Here is a 16,286-nt window from a genome sequence, read left to right as displayed (position 1 = left end):
ACTTAATCAAAGTTTTTGCAGGGGCTTCTCCACATTCGCCTGAGAAATTTGTCAATTTGGGGGACTGGAAAGTTTACATGGTACCAAGCCCAGACATATATACCCAATCTCCCCTTCTCCCTACCCCTCTGTCCCCAGCTCAACAACAGGGAGTGGACTCAGACAAAATCCAACATTCCTGCAAAATGGTGTTATGCAGGCAAAGCAAAATCAGGCAACTAAAGCTACTTAATTAGAGAAACAAATAAATTTGCTGAAGTGATCATTCTGAAGACTGGCCATCCAAAGACTTGGATTCTGATAAACTGACCCATGCCTGCCCCCAGTGGCCCCCAGTGGTACTGCATCATCCTGCCTCCCTGCCACCCCACCACAACTGAAGCTAATCGATCCAGATGGCCACCTGACTCCAGATGGCCAATGAGACTCTCTCTTAGAAAGATGAAATTTGGACCAGAGAAACGAGTACTGGTTGCTGTTCGAGCATCGTCCCGAAGGAAGTTCATTGTCCCTATGAACTCATCCACTGAAGCCCCTGGAGCTGCCCTACTTCCTGTCCCCACTCCAGGCTTGGAGGTTTGGTGAATCTCAATTCCATGAGATGCCCCAGCATTCCTCGCACTATTCCTGTTTTGTTTTAATTCCTAAAGGACCATGGTAGCATTTAGCATCTCCAGAATAACTTTTCGTTGGTTTAGGTCAGTTCTGGTTTGTGTGTGTTAAAACATTCGCAACATTTTTACCATGTTTAAGTGTACAATTCAGTGGCACTAAGTACTTTCAAATTGCTGTGCAACCATCACCACTATCCATCTCCAGAAGGTTTTCATCACCCCAAGCTGAAACTCTGTACCGGTAAACAACAGCTTCCCACTCCTCCCTCCCCACAGCCCTCAGGAACCACTATTCTACTTTCCGTCTCTATGAACTTGACTCCTCTAGGTACCTCATATAAGTGGAATCATACAGTATTTGACGTTTTGTGACTGGCTCATTTCACTGAGCGTAATGTTTTCCAAATGTATCCATGTTGTCAGGATTTCATTCCTTTCTAGGTCTGAATAATATTTCATTGTATTTCATATGTATTTCATCATTCATTAATCTGTCCACAGGTATCTGAGTACCCGCTTTTCTTTACATGAGCCAGAGTTAGCAGGTCTTGGGTTCTGTTACTTGTGCCAAAATCACTTTAACTTGTGCAGTTACCTGTCAATCACCACGCTGGCTGGGCAGGGGCTCGGGGCAGGTAAGGGACCAAGGCTCTGGCTTCCCCTTGTTCCCCCACAGGGGTCACTGCTACCTGCTCTAATCCCCCCCCAGGCTGTGAGCTGCTCCTGTATCCAGGGATTTCTCTCCACCCTCCCTGCGATCAAAGCTGAGAGCTTACAGCTGACTGTGACCAAACATCCTCCTCCAGGAGCTCACATCCCAGGGATGACAGAATCACCAACAAATACAACATAGCCAGGCTGGACCTTTGCTCACAGGGGCCAGAGTGAACATAGAGGGGTGGCAGGGCTTGGACTGACACAGGAGCCAGACTAAGTTCAGTGTGTACACCCAAGCAGGAGGTTTCAGAGTCCTTAGCCAGCGTGAGGGTCAAATCGGGGAACCCGAGTTCAAAGGCCTTAGGGACAAACTGAGGCTGCAAACAAGAAGCAAAGGCCAGGATCAGGATTCTGGCAAAAGCTGGAACGGAAATGTCATTATTTGTCTTTTTTCTTTTTTTTCTTTTTTTTTCTTTTGGTCTATCAGAGGAGTTCAGGGTTGAGATGTCAGTCCAAAAACCTAATTGAAAATCTATATACAAAGTCAAATTCTTACCCTAGCACATAATATAAAGCTTGCCAGAAACTCCTAATAGTTCAGGACCAAAAGTACTTATCTCAGGTGCATTCAATTGTCTTTTGTTGGGTTTTTTTGTTTGTTTTTATTTTTTGGCCGCTCCGCTCTGAATGTGGGATCTTAGTTCCCACCAGGGATCGAACCTGTGCCCCCTGCAGTGGCAGCACAGAGTCTCAACCACCGGACCACCAGGGAAGCCCCTCAATTGTTTTTAAAGAGGGCTATTCCTAGGCTTTTCAAGGTAGATAAATGCCTGGCTTTAAACATTCACGTGCATGAACACAGACACACACACAGGAAGGACCTCCTCATCCTGACACATAGGGGTCTCCCAGCCCTGATCATCCTACATTGAAGACCTCACCCACATTAACCTATGCCCAGACAGCTTACATGACTGTCAGCCTTGTGGATGAAGGTGATCGACTGGAAGGGCGTGAACAATAAGGCCTGGAATAGTGGGGTTTCCACTCCTGTGTCAGAGAAAGGGGTAGTAAGTGGTGAAGGCCACACACAGCAACATGAGGAACCAGTGCGTGGGACAGGAAGGGAAGAAAGTGAGGAAGCAGCTCTGGGCAGTACAAAGAGCATCTTACCTGGCACCGAGAGGTCTGGCCGCACGCCCCCTCTCGGGCATCCATCTAGTGCAAGTGAGGATTTGCATGGGACAACCAGATGTCCCGCGGCTAGCTCTGGCTGGCCTGTAAGAAATGCTATTCGGCCTTCGGAGCAGCCTCCTGAGATGGGCCAGACGAGCAAGCATTTCCCCTGTAGAAAATACACGTGTGCCTGCACCTGTATGTGAGTAACTACTGAAAGTCACCAGCAGCCTCAATGAGGATATGGGGGACACAGTTGATGCAACGGTTTAAAAGCACTGGCTCCACACTCAGCAAACAAATCCAGGTTCAGATCCCAACTCTGCCTCTTACCCTGACAGTAAAATGCTGTTAGTCTTTTAGCAGATAGAACAAGAATCCCTCTCGTGGAGGAAACAACCATTGTTTAGAAAATGTGTCTGTAATCCCAGTGAAGGCAGGAACCTCTCCCAGGACATAGACTGGGACCAATATTTCAGGGGAAGGGGTGAAATTGCTCTGCCTGAACCAAGAAAAGTAACTGTTTTGCCTTTGAAAGCCAGAGGTGTGAGACAGGGCCGGCACCTCTAGACCAGAGATTGGAAAATGTGAAGTAAGTCACTGGGGATTCACGGAAGTCTTGTGAAAGCTTTGGATTCCCCTAGACTGTAAGAACTGGAGAAGTGGAAAGACCCCCAAGCAGCTCTCAAGATCCAGGGACATGACTGGATGGCTACTTTAGGTGGGGTGGTGAGGAAAGGCCTTACTTTGGGGGTGACATGCTCCTTGAGAGCTAAATGACCAGAGCAAATCAGCCATGTGAGGACTGATGGGAAGAAAACTTTCCAGGCAGAAGGCATAACCAGTGCAACAGCCCTAGGCAGGAGCCAGCTTGGCCCAGGGGACAGTGTGGCTGGAGCACAGGGGTGAGAAGGAGACCAGCATGCGCAGTGGATACACCCAGTGTTGACACTCAGGCAGCTCCCCTCTGGAGCTGCTGGAGCTTTGACACATCGTAATAAATTAAAATGTAACCAGCTCACTGGGGTCCAGAAATGGTCGTCTGCTCAGAAGCTCTCTAATGCCCCCAGAAGGCCATCCTAGCCTTTGGCTAGGGCCTCCTGGGGACAGGGATCTCCCAAGTGAAGACCTGTTCTCCCATCCAGCAGCCGTAGCCCGCTTCCCCAGCTCAGTCCTGCCAGCCTTTTCCAAGTCCTTTCTGAGCCATCCTCCTTGCCCTGCTTTGACAGGCTAGGAACCAAGGTGACCCCTGTCCTTGGGCATCCTTGTACGCAAAAAGACTCCAGCTCGAGGTCCCCAGTCGCTGGGAGAGCTGATTAAACTTGGTGCAACCCCAATGCCACAGCCTTGTGGAAGTCCAGGACCCCCCACTCCACTGCCAAGATTTCCTTCCGTTCCTTTGGCCTGTTTTCTCCTTCCCCAATCTCCCTCCCCAATCAGGAGTCCCACACCAGCTCAGAGCAGGTATCACCTTGCTGGATCTCCTCCTTGGTAAACCAGTTTCTCTCCCTGCCCAAGAAAGAAGGCAGGGCCAGTGCCTCCTCAGAAGGAGGAAGGCATGATGTAGAGACAGGCGGAGAACCTGGAAACCCTGCCCCTCTGCCCCAAGAGGAGTGGCAGAGGAGTAGAGAGTGAGAGCTCAAGACAAACAACCAGAGAGCAGTGTGTCATGAAATCCTCCCTTCAGACCAGAGGTTGGAGGGAAACCTGAATTCAGAGAACCTTGTGTCCAGTCCTAGTAATTGTGGTGCATGCATACAACGGGATACTACACAGCAAACCACTGATAAATGCAATACGAATGGATTTCACAGATGTGATTTGGAGTAAAAGAGTCAGACCCATAAGAGTAAATACTAGGTGTCCATTTACACGAAATTCAAGGACAGTCAAAACAGTCATAGACATCAAAGAGTGGTTACCTTTGTGGGATGGATATTCCCTACAAGAGAACGTGAGGGAGGGAATTCCCTGGTGGTCCAGTGGTTAGGACTCTGCACTTCTACTGCCTGGGGCCCAGTTCAGGGAACTAAGATCCCACAAGCCCTGTGGCGTGGCCAAAAAAAAAAAAAAAAAGAGAGAGAGAGAGAGAGAACATGAGAGAAACTTCTGGGATGCTGAAAATGAGGCTGGGTGATGGCTACACAAGTATTGATATATCCATGTGCCAAAATTCATCAAGCTGTAAGATTTATGCACTTTGCTCTATGCAAGTTACACCTCAATAATCTTTTTAATAAGGAGTTGGGGGAGTGGTAAAGCAGAGACAGCAGTTTTGTACTCTGCTCCCTTGGGAGCTGCACATCTATCAAGATAAAAACAGCTGGGATTGTGCAGAGGGCATGATGTAACCACACGTGACTGTCTGGCCATATTCTACTACTCCCTGTAGTATATTCTACACTGTACTTTATATGGCATTTTTAAATGGGAAAGGGGATGGAGAAATGCCCCTGGCTATAGAGGGGCATGACCATTAGGGACTAACCCAGGTTACCAGATCTACACACATGCAAATGCAGGACACACCGCTCATAGGAGTTAACAGTGGAGAAGGAAGCCCTATTGGAAGGGAGGCTTCCACATTTTATTTATCCTGATAGGATATTTGGGGGTATTTTCCTATTGTTATCCCCTCTTCCCTTCCCTCATTCAAGCAGATAGTCTGCACCATGCAGCTCCTGCATCCCTCTCAGGGGAGAGAGAAGGCAGGGCAGAGAGCAAAACTGAAGGTCTCTTTGGCTTGTGTGTTCTAAAAGCTTAAGCCCCCGGCACAAAGAATAAAACAAGATTCAGGGCTTCCCTGGTGGCGCAGTGGTTGAGAGTCCGCCTGCCGATGCAGGGGACACGGGTTCGTGTCCCGGTCCGGGAAGATCCCACATGCCGCGGAGCGGCTGGGCCCGTGAGCCATGGTCGCTGAGCCTGCGCGTCTGGAGCCTGTGCTCCGCAACGGGAGAGGCCACAACAGTGAGAGGCCCGCGTACCGCAAAAAAAAATAATAATAAATAACAAGATTCAAAGCATATTTCCTTAATGTCTTCACCGGAATTATTAGAGTATGGATTTCTTCCAGGATGAAAAGAGAGTCCTGCTGGGAGTTTGGGGTTAGTAGATGCAAACTATTACATTTAGAATGGATAAACAGGGATTTCCCTGGTTGTGCAGTGGTTAGAACTCCACGCTTCCACTGCAGGGGCACGCAGATTTGGTCCCTGGTCGGGGAACTAAGATCCCACATGCCGCGCGGAGCAGTCAAAAATAATAGAATGGATAAACAACAAGGTCCGACTGTATAGCACAGGGAACTATATCCAATCTCCTGGGATAAACCATAATGGAAAAGAATATTAAAAAGAATGTGTATATGTGTATAACTGAGTCACTTTGCTGTACAGCAGAAATTAACACAACGTTGTAAATCAACGATATTTCAAGTTAAAGAAAAAGATAATGAAACGCTCCTTAAAAAAAAAACAGGGACTTCCCTACCGGTCCAGTGGTTAGGATTCCAGGCTTTCACTGCCAGCGACCCGGGTTCAATCCCTGGTCAGGGAACTAAGATGCTGCAAGACACGCAGAGTGGCCGAAAAAAAAGAGAGTCTTGGTTTGGGCTGGAGGGAGGCAGGTGCAGCCTGGGCATTCCAGCGTCACTGCCAGGAAGCAGGTGTAAACAAAGATAAACAAAGAGCACTGCTCACCACCCAGTTCTACAAGGATTAGGTCATAACCCACAGCAGTCGCTGGCTGACAGCACACTCTGAGAGGAAATTAAGACAACAGGATGACGCACTCTGTGCTTCGGACAAGCAGGCCCCTTTGTTAGCTAGATATTTATCTCAGGAAGAATTTTAATGAACCCAGATTCTCACATCTTCCCATACACAGAAAAGCACTAGAATCATTAACTTGAGATACCTTTTCTTTGTGTCTAGCAGTAATCTTTTACAAAGATGTCTCCTTGACCGTATGTATTCTCTAGCCAGAAATCATACATGTACCAGTTTCTCCCCCACCTCTTCAGAGCAGTTTTCTCAGAGCGGCTGAGAGGTTGTCTCCCAGGCTATAGTCCTCAGTAAGTCCCGGAATGAAACTTGAACTCACAACTCTTTTTTTAATTTATTTTATGTATTTTTGGCTGCATTGGGTCTTTTTTTTAAGTTATTTTATTTTATTATTTTTTTAATTTTTTTTTTAAGATTTATTTATTTTTATTTTTGCTGCATTGGGTCTTCACTGCTGTGTGTGGGCTTTCTCTAGTTGCAGCAAGCGGGGGCTGCTCTTCATTGCCGTCCTTGGGCTTCTCATTGTGGTGGCTTCTCTTGTTGCAGAGCATGGGCTGTAGGCACGCAGGCTTCAGTAGTTGTGGCACACGGGCTCAGTAGTTGTGGCTCGCGGGCACTAGAGCACAGGCTCAGTAGTTGTGGCGCACGGGCTTAGCTGCTCCGTGGCATGTGGGATCTTCCCGGACCAGGGCTTGAACCCGTGTCCCCTGCATTGGCAGGCGGATTCTTAACCACTGCACCACCATGGAAGCCCAAACTCACAACACTTGATACTGTGTGTTTATCTTGAAGTCGACACAGGGAGACCCAAAGAAGAAGGGCTGTGGAGAACATCCAGGCAGATGGGCCACAGCAGCCCTGGGGCAGGTCTCCGTGTCCTCAAGTGTGACCCCAAACTATCGGAACACCACCAGACCCCCACTAACCCCAGGGAGGATGACTCAGCAGTAACTAGTGGGGACAGATCATCATATGGGCCCCCCAATGCCTGGAACACCCCAGAAAGGCTGAGGTTAAAGTGTCCCACCAGGCCAGCAAAAAGGCAGGCTAAAAATACACATCAGACTAGGTTATAGTGGTAAAGTTTTCTTTCCTATAAACCCGAGTCTGTGGACTTAGAGTCCAGCTACAACTCTAGGTACTTCTGCATTATTTGAATCTGTTTTGATGATCTGAATCTCTTCTATGTTTGTGTTTTACTTGCATAATTTTCATTAACTTTTGTTACCCTGTGTCTCTGGCATGGAGACCCACAAGGAAGGAGTCCGCTGAGGGTGTTCCCACTGTGGCCTCCCTGCCACTTTGGTGTGACCACAGACTCCCTTGACCCTTCATCCCGAGGCTGAACCACAGTGGGACCTCTGGCTGCCTCCCCCCTGGGCTCAAAGAGCAGCCTGTGGCTCCTGGCCACAGGACTGGCAGGGTGCCTTCCCACCTGCTTTCCTACAGAACAGAGTCCCTGTCAGCACCACCGCCCCACCTTCCCCCCCACCCCGGCCCCGGGGGAGAGGGGGGACGGGGAGGGCCCATTCCTCTCCAGCCAAGCTCCAGAAATCCCCCTCTGCCTAAGCAGCCCTGGCCTTGCTTAGTCTTGTGCTTACCTCTCACAACGGCAGGGGACCGTCCTCCCAATTCTGCCTGGGAGCCTGAAATGGAAATTCTGCGTCATGAAAGTGCCTCCTCTTCCGCTTTGCTAGCTGGAGTTCTCCCCGTCACTTCCTAAGAAGCATCTGTTTCCAAACCCATTTCCGACCCTGCTACCCTGTCACAGCCCAGCTTCAAGAAGCAAGAGGCGGGGCAGTAGGAAATGAAGAGGAAAATGACACTCAGTGGCCATCTTTTTATCTCAGGCACTTTACACATGTCACTTAATCCTAATATCTACCCTTCAGGGCAGGGATTAGCTGTAGGACATGTGAGAAAACTGTGGAGAATTCAGAGAGTTAAGCAACTTGCTCCAACTCACACAGCTAGTCAGTGACCAAGCCAAAATTCACATCTATGTCTGTCTGACTCCAAGGTTCCCAGATGGGACCAGTCAGTGCCTGACCCGCCGCCCCCGTGGTCTCTACGGGCCATCGTCATAGAATCTACCCTCCCAGCTCAGCGTCCAGGGGTACTAGCTGAGGAAGTTCTTATGCCTCCACTGACCAGTCTGTTTCTCCATTTCCAAGGCCCCAACAGAGGAATCTTTTCGGTCCGGCTCATCCTTTTAATCCAGGCCACACAACAGCGGGCAGTCCCTCTACCACAAGCACCTGCAACTCTGCCCCAGAGCCCACCCCCAGCAAGATGGGAATGCTGGGGAATTCACCCTGAAGTAGCCCTTGATCAATGATAGACATGCAGTGGTGAGCAAATCACTCAGCTTCTCGCCCCTGGGGTTTGGGCTTCCCTGGTGGTGTAGTGGTTAAGAATCCGCCTGCCAATGCAGGGGACACCTGGGACCCCTGCCCATCTCAGAGTGCCCAGAGGTCCCCAGAGGAACTGAGTCCAAGGTGCCCCATTACAATGGTAATCTGCTCAGTAAAGAACCCTGCAGGGCCATCCTTCTTTTTTATGCTTCATTTCTCTGTTTCCCTACTGGAAATTCTCGGGATCACCTCCCAGTGAAGTACTTGCACTCAAATTCTTATCTCGTGGTCTGCTTCCAGGGGAGCCCAACCTCAAAGGTGTGAGAGAAAGAAAAGTCAAGGATGACTCCTAGGTTGTTGGCCTGGCCAGTAGAGCTTCGTCATCTTAGCGTAAGTAGCTACATATCCCGAGCATTTGCCATGTGCATCTGGCTGGGCCTGTGACGTAGAGTTTGCCGATTAACTATCCCAGCCGCAGTGTGCAGTGTACAGGGTCATCCCCATATTACCAGTAAGGAAACAGGCTCAGGAAAGTTCAAGCCTTTGCCCAGAGTCAGACAGCTAGTAAGTGGTGGAACTGGCTTTCAAGGATCCGGAGGTGAGAGAGGGAGTAAGTCCACCCTGCTTTGGCTTGGCTGCTCAGAACATGGGATCAAGACGACCCCTGTTTCCACTAGCCAGCCCCTCACTCCCAGCAGGAAAGTTCTCCTTTCCTCACAGTAGAGATTTTTAATGGTGCTACCATTCACCTTTTCACTGATGGAGAAAGTGGAGGCAAGAGAGAAAGAAAAGAGAGAGAGAGAGAGAGAGACCAAAAGTACGGAGGGTGGGAGAGAACAGACAAGATAATGACAGCTATTTTGCAGTGAGTGCTTACAACACGTGTGCTAAGCCCTGTTCAATTCTTTACGTCATCTCATCTTGCCAAAAGCCTTGAGGAAAGAATTGTCTAAAATTATCCCCCATTTAACAGAAGCGGGGGTGGGGGGGGGGAAGGACAAGCTCAACACAACAGTGAAGAGACGATCCAGCCCACCTGACATCCCGGTGGCCTGGGTCCAGCCCCACCTCCCTGTGACTCAGCTGCTGTTTTCCATTTCTTTTCTTTCTTTCTATTTTTTAACAAAACAGTTCCACATCCTACTTTCTGAGCATTTCCTGCCTGGTCCCGGGGGTGGCAGGAGCGGGGAGTTTAGGGAATTAAGCCTCTGAAAGAGGACTGAAGCTACATGTCAAAGGACAGCCACATGACATAAAACCCTCGTGCTTTCAGCAGGAACAGCAGGGCTTTGGAGAGAGAAATGCTGGTGGTCTGAGCATCTGCAGCACTGAGGAAGGAGAGCAGCCTATGTGTCTGCGACATGGGAGGGTGGTTTTGTGGCTGAAGGGTTGTGTGCAACTGTGACAGCGGGGGTGATTCTTAACCATGCATCATGTGGCAGTGTCAAAAATGTACACCACTTAGATATACCCCCAAAAGGGTTGTTCTCTTTATTTTCAGTAACTGGTCTCACACTGGAAGATCCATTCCCACCAATGATGGAAGAAGATGGGAAACCCTCTCCCAGATGGCCTCAGGATGCAGGGGGCACTTAAGCAGCCTCGAGGCCCTGGCTGGGGGTGAGGGACATGGCTCTCATCCTGCTGGCTCTCGTTAATGCCGCTTTGAGGTGTGGCTCCTCTCACCTTGCTCTGAACCCTCCCAGCTGCCACACTGCTGCAGCCGGGGGACTCATGGTCTGCTCACTGGGTGTGGCCAGGGCCCCTGGTCCCTCACTTGCTGCCTCTGCCCCACCATGTTCTCATTGACCTGAATCTCAGCACATCCTCCCTCCTTTTTAAGCCACCCACTTGGCAGCCTCTGCTCTGGGGTCATCCGGAGCCCCACCAAAATATCCCCAAACTCGTTCCATCCTGCATCTCAGAGACTGCGGGCAGTCAGGAGTCTCAGCCCATCCACATCCCCCAGGAGAACTAAAGGCTGGTGCTGGATCCTGGCACGTCTCCTCCAATTCCCAGCTTCTACTGAATTCTCTCTTTCTTCACATGCTGCTTCACCCACCATGGGTCAGGGCCCCCATTCCCCCAAAACAACCCTGGTGTGAGTTACTGGGTGTTAACAGATGTTTACTGGAAATTTGGGCATAAGATAGGTTCTGAATGTAGCACAGAATGATTCGGGTGAGAACTTGAAATTGGATATTAACCATAAAAATCCCTGCCTTAGAAATCCACTGGCCATTCCCTGCCAGAAGGAATTAACCTCTCCCTGGCCTGACTTTCTTACCAACACCTGGGACCCCTGCCCATCTGTCCTCTTCTCCCTCACAACCCCACACCAACTCTCACACTGACCATTAAAGACTCCCAATCCTAGTTCTTTCTTTTGCAGAACAATTAGCCCTCTCTAGGCAATATAGGTAGGGGTGGGATAAGGTAGGGGGTCTCCCCCTTTATTATCGAACATGTCCATTATGTACTTTTTCCCCTAAGCCCAAGAGTAACTCCCCCCCTAAGATTTTTGCCCTCACTTTAGATCAGTCAGCTCAACTTTAACCAGCTCTACTAAAACAACATTTTTGTACTGCCTCATACATTTCTTTGAATCCTCACAGTGAAAAGTAGGCAATGTTATTATCCCCATTTCACAGACAAGGAAACCGAGGCTCAGCAAAGTTAAAGAATACAGCCACTGAGTGAACCAACAGCCAGGCAAGAACTCAAACCCAGGTCTGCCTTACTCTAAACGCTGTGCTCTCCACCACTGCCCATCCTGGGAGGAGCTATGTTTCTGCAGCTGGGAGGAGAACCCCATTTTCAGAACAATTCCCACGTGGCAGGAAAGGCCAGTATGCTGCAGGGTCATCTGTGGAGCCAGGAGATAAGAACCCCTGACGCTGGGGGAGGCTGCTCCCCTACAGTCCCGACCACCCATCTTCACGGAGCACCTTCCAGAACTTCCTGAGTCAGCCTCTCCCCTGGCCAGAGAGTCACCACTGTGAACACCAGGGCAGGTCCCATCCTGCAAACAGTCACCTTGGGGCCAACCATACCGTCTCTAGACTTCAGAGCTACAGAGAGGAAGCTGCAAACTCGAGGCTCTCCCAGACCATCTAATCAGCGTGTACCCCTGGTGGGCAGGCACCATGCCTCTTTCACCTCTACTGGGAAAGGGACCAAGCCCAGGAGGCCCTCATTTCCAACCAAGACTGTTTCTTCCCCGCCTCATGAAAAAGGGCCCCAGCAGGAGGCCCTGACTTCCCGACAATGTGCACAGCTGTGACCATTCACTGAGTGCCTGCTGTGTGCCAGGCATTGTACACAATGACCTCCTCTCGTCTTTCCAGTCCCAGGGCTCAGTAGTATTGGGTTGGCCAAAAAGTTTGTTCGAATTTTTCCATAACATCTTACGGAAAAACCCGAACGAACATTTTGGCCAACCCAGTAGTTGGCCCATTTTACAGATAAGCAAACCATCTAGCAAGATCATGGCAGTTTCTTGAGTTTTTGCAGCTTCAGCAGCAGAAGCCGAAATTTGAACCAAAGCTTGTGCAACTCTGAAGCCTGTGATGTTTCCACTTCAACACCCTCTGTCGGAGGAGATAGATAGTGATCTGCCCCTCCTTCCCTGGGTCCAACCATCAGTCTTTTAGGGGAAGGCACATAAGGCCGTGTTTTTGGTGTCAAAGTGTGATTCTAAAAGGCCAGTCACCTGATGGGATGAGGGGTGGGGTGAGAGGCGGCAGCAAGGATGAGCCACTCGGTGAGTCGTCCCGCCTAAGAGAACCCCACTGAGAAGACCTGGGTCTCTCACTGGACTCAGGGATAAAAGAGGTTCTGAGACTAAGAAACGCCAAGGGAATTCCTCCTGGACACCTGGGCACATCCTGCAGGTGACTCTTTATAAATAAACCAAACATGCACATGATACAAATTCTGAAGATGCAAAATAGTATCCCTCTGGGGGAGGAGGGATAAATTGGGACTTTGGGACAGACATATACACACTACTATATTTAAAATAGAAAATCAACAAGGACCTACTGATAGCACAGGGAACTCAGCTCAATATTCTGTAATAACCTAAATAGGAAAAGAATTTGAAAAAGAATAGATACATGTGTATGTATAACTGAATCACTTTGCTGTACACCTGAAACTAACACAATATTGTTAAACAGCTATATTCCAATATAAAATAAAAATTTTCAAAAAAGAAAAAAATCAAGCAAGCTAAATGGGATCTGGGTGAAGGATTCGTGTAAAATATATATATATATATATATATATATATATATATATATATATATATATATATATATATATATATTTTAACCAGAAACTGAAAATATATACTAATTTTGAATAGTTATATCGGTTAGAATGATATATATCAATTTTTCAAAATATATTTTTTGTCCTAAGTAAACTGACATTTTAAACGTCTAAAAGCTTTAAAGAAATAGTATCCCTCCTATCCCTCCCTGTTCCCAGGCCTCCCTCCTGTTCCCCTTCCTAATAGGAAGGGAAGGTAATTGTTACCAGTTTCTTACAAGCCTCCAAAAGAGAATCTATACATGTGAGTCCTTTTTTTCTTTTTTTCACACATGTAGCACACTACATAGACTATTCTGTTTCTCTCATTTTTTTTTTTTTTTAAATATTTATTTACTTGGCTGCGCCGGGTCTTAGTTGCAGCACGTGAGACCTTCATTGTGGCGTGCAGGATCTTTTAGTTGCAGCATGCAAAGTCTTAGTTGCAGCATGTGGAATCTAGTTCCCTGACCAGGGATTGAACCCGGGCCCCCTGCATTGGGAGCACAGAGTCTTAGCCACTGGACCACCAGGGAAGTCCCTATTCTGTTTCTTACTTCTTGTATCTTAGAGATCATTCCATATCTGCACGTAGGGAGCTACATCATTCTTTTTAGTAGCTGCTTGATATTCCATTGCATGGAAGTGCCAAATTAGTTAATCAGTCCCTTACTGAGAGACAGTCTCCAGCCTTCATTATTACAAACCATGAATATCTTGGATATATTAGGTCGTGCCTGTGTGCATATGTATGTAAGATAAATTCCTAGAGGTAGAATTGCTAGTGCTTATTAAATACAATATATGCTTTAAAAATTCAAATGGATTTTGCCAAACTGCCCTCCATAGAGGTTGCAGCAACGTGTAGCCCACCAACAATGAAAGGCCGCACAGGGAGTGCTTTCTGTATGAGGAAAGACCTTTAGCTGGCAGAGACAAGATGGGGGCAGACAGGCAGGCCTGTGCCTAGCCAGACATTCGTCCTAGGACAAGTGACAAAGATGAGCCAGCACCACCAACAGGCTGCTCCCTGCAAGCAAACCACCCATTTCACAGATGAGAAAACAGGCCCTGAGAGTTGCCATGCCTCACCCAGAAACCAGGACCTGATCCCACACATACACACTCACCCAGCTGCTGTTTCCAGCCTACTTGGAGCCCACAGATTCCTGACCATCCACAGCTCTGAGGTGGGTAGCAGTGATTACCCTGGACATTTATCCACCAGCCTGAAGAGCAAAAAATCTCAACAGACCCTCTCCATGATTACTGCTGGGCAGTGGGCATTGAGGGCAGGAAAGAAGTGAGAGTAACACATGAGCCATGGGTGTTCTCATCAGCCACTCTGGAAACAGAAGTAAGCATGGCGAAAACAGTTCTCCATCCTTGTACTTGTAAAGTACCTTCACATCCACTAACTCATTCCACCTCCACAGCAGTTCTCTGAGTTACACAGGGCAGGGATTCTTATATTCATTTTCCCTGTTTTATAGATTTTAAAAATGAAGTACGGGGCTTCCCTGGTGGCACAGTGGTTGAGAGTCCGTCTGCCGATGCAGGGGACACGGGTTCGTGCCCCGGTCCGGGAAGATCCCACATGCCGTGGAGCGGCTGGGCCCGTGAGCCATGGCCGCTGAGCCTGCGCTCCGCAACGGGAGAGGCCACAGCAGTGAGAGGCCCGCGGTTCGCAAAAAAAAAGAAAAAAATGAAGTACGACTTGCCCATTGCTAGAGAGGAACAGAGACCAAAGGCAGACCTAGGGTTTCTGGTGCCTAATCCTGGCCACATCCTGTTGTGCATCTATGTAAGCAATCTCCTGTGATATGTGTCCACAAAAACCCCCCTTATCTGCCCACATCCAGGATGAGTCACCCTGTCCCTAGAAATGTTGTTTGGGACCCTCCAATGCATGGCTATACAGGAATTCCTTTCTCTGGGTCCTCATCTTTGTTTCAGCTCTGTAGATACATCCTTTGTGAGGAGACCCTTGGGATGGGTGGATTTGTACTGTGTCTAAGTGTCTGGTGTGGCCTCTGCAACATGATGGGTGCTCAATAAACATGTGTTTCCTGGTTGGCCGAGAGGCTTGACATCCTTTTGTGGAATTACTTCTCCCCCAGGGTATATAGTCTCGGTGGTACTGCAAATCAGGTGCGCTATCCTCTCCCAGCCAAGAAGCAAGCAGATGACACCAGCTTGCCTGGTTATCCTCCCTCCCTAGGACTCTGAATCCTTAATAGATTGAGATGTGGATAGGAAAAATGGCTGGAGTACATTTATTTCAATAGTGGTGGCCTGATGAGACTGTCAAGCAGTAGCTGCTGCCCAAACACCCAGATAGTTTCTCACCTGTCCTTTTTCCAAGTCAGGTTCTCCAATGCTCTATCCATTCTAATAGCTACTCAGCATTACCCCCAGTACATTACCCTCCTGCTTAAGTTAGCCAGAGTTGTTTTCTGCACTTATAAGCAAAATCTTAAATGACACAGATGTAGAGATGAAGGTACGGGTGGATGGGTGGAGGAATGGAAGGAGTGAAGGAGTGAGTGAAGTGAAAGGGCCGAGCAGCGAGCATGTGGACGAATGCAGTACTGCCCATGGAAGGACTTCATGAGCCAAGTGGTAAGGTGAGTCCCAAGCCTTGGAAAGACGGGAGGTTAAGAAGGGGTAATAATGATAACCCCTCAGCCTTACCTGCAGGAGGAGTGATATTAACCAATTTTAGGGGCAATAAGACACCTATCCCCAGCTCTCCTCCAGGACACTACAGATCCTCTAGTTTTGTATCTTTTAATGGAGAATGGCCTCAGAAATAATACTGTCAAACCTCCATTTCCTAGATGAGGAAACTGAGGGCCACAAAAGGCAAGAGGTTTGCCAAAATCTCACAACTAGGTTTGGCGCTGAACTGGGACTAGAGCTCAGGTCTCCTAATTCCCTGTCCCTTGCTCTTTTCACTGCCCAAAGCTTCCTCTGTTAGGAATGACTAAGGTGCAGAATTTCCAAATCCCATTTTGAGGAAATTCCCCAAGGGGACTTCCTCTCCTAGGCTGAAGGTCCTAAAAAACGCATATGGCTCAGGAGGTGCTAAGGTCCATTCTGTTGTGGCCTGAATGATCTGCGGTGGGGGGATGCACAGGGGAGGCAAGGCGAGAGACTGCAGACCCCCAGCCCCGGGAATGGACGCAACAGCCAAGAATCCAGGGGGCTTCTCGGGACCAGCTCAAAACAGGGGCAGGATCCAGATCACAGCCACAAGAATCCTGTAAGATCCTGAAACATGTGTCACTTCCTTTGTAAGCCTGTCTGTGAAACTCTTTGAAAAAGGGTCTGTGTGCTGACCTGCAGGGACAGCCCGGAATGGGGAAGAGGGGACCATGTCTCACCCC

General features: G+C 48.6%; 1 protein-coding gene across 1 annotated transcript in view; it reads right to left on the bottom strand.

Annotated features, from left to right (window-relative positions):
• Positions 1-16,286, bottom strand: part of LOC132415251 (C-C motif chemokine 4) — a 175,088-nt gene that overhangs the window by 133,027 nt on the left and 25,775 nt on the right. Inside the window, exons 4-5 of the mRNA XM_059998499.1 lie at positions 7,831-7,875; positions 4,370-4,493 (exon numbers count right to left, since the gene is read on the bottom strand). The gene's annotated coding sequence lies outside the window, so the exon portion shown is untranslated. The remainder of the gene's footprint in view (positions 1-4,369; positions 4,494-7,830; positions 7,876-16,286) is intronic.

This window comes from Delphinus delphis, chromosome 19 (genome assembly GCF_949987515.2).
Source record: "Delphinus delphis chromosome 19, mDelDel1.2, whole genome shotgun sequence".
NCBI lineage: Eukaryota > Metazoa > Chordata > Mammalia > Artiodactyla > Delphinidae > Delphinus > Delphinus delphis.
The sequence above is the reverse complement of the archived record's forward strand: the minus strand, read 5'-3'. Positions and strand labels throughout refer to the sequence as shown.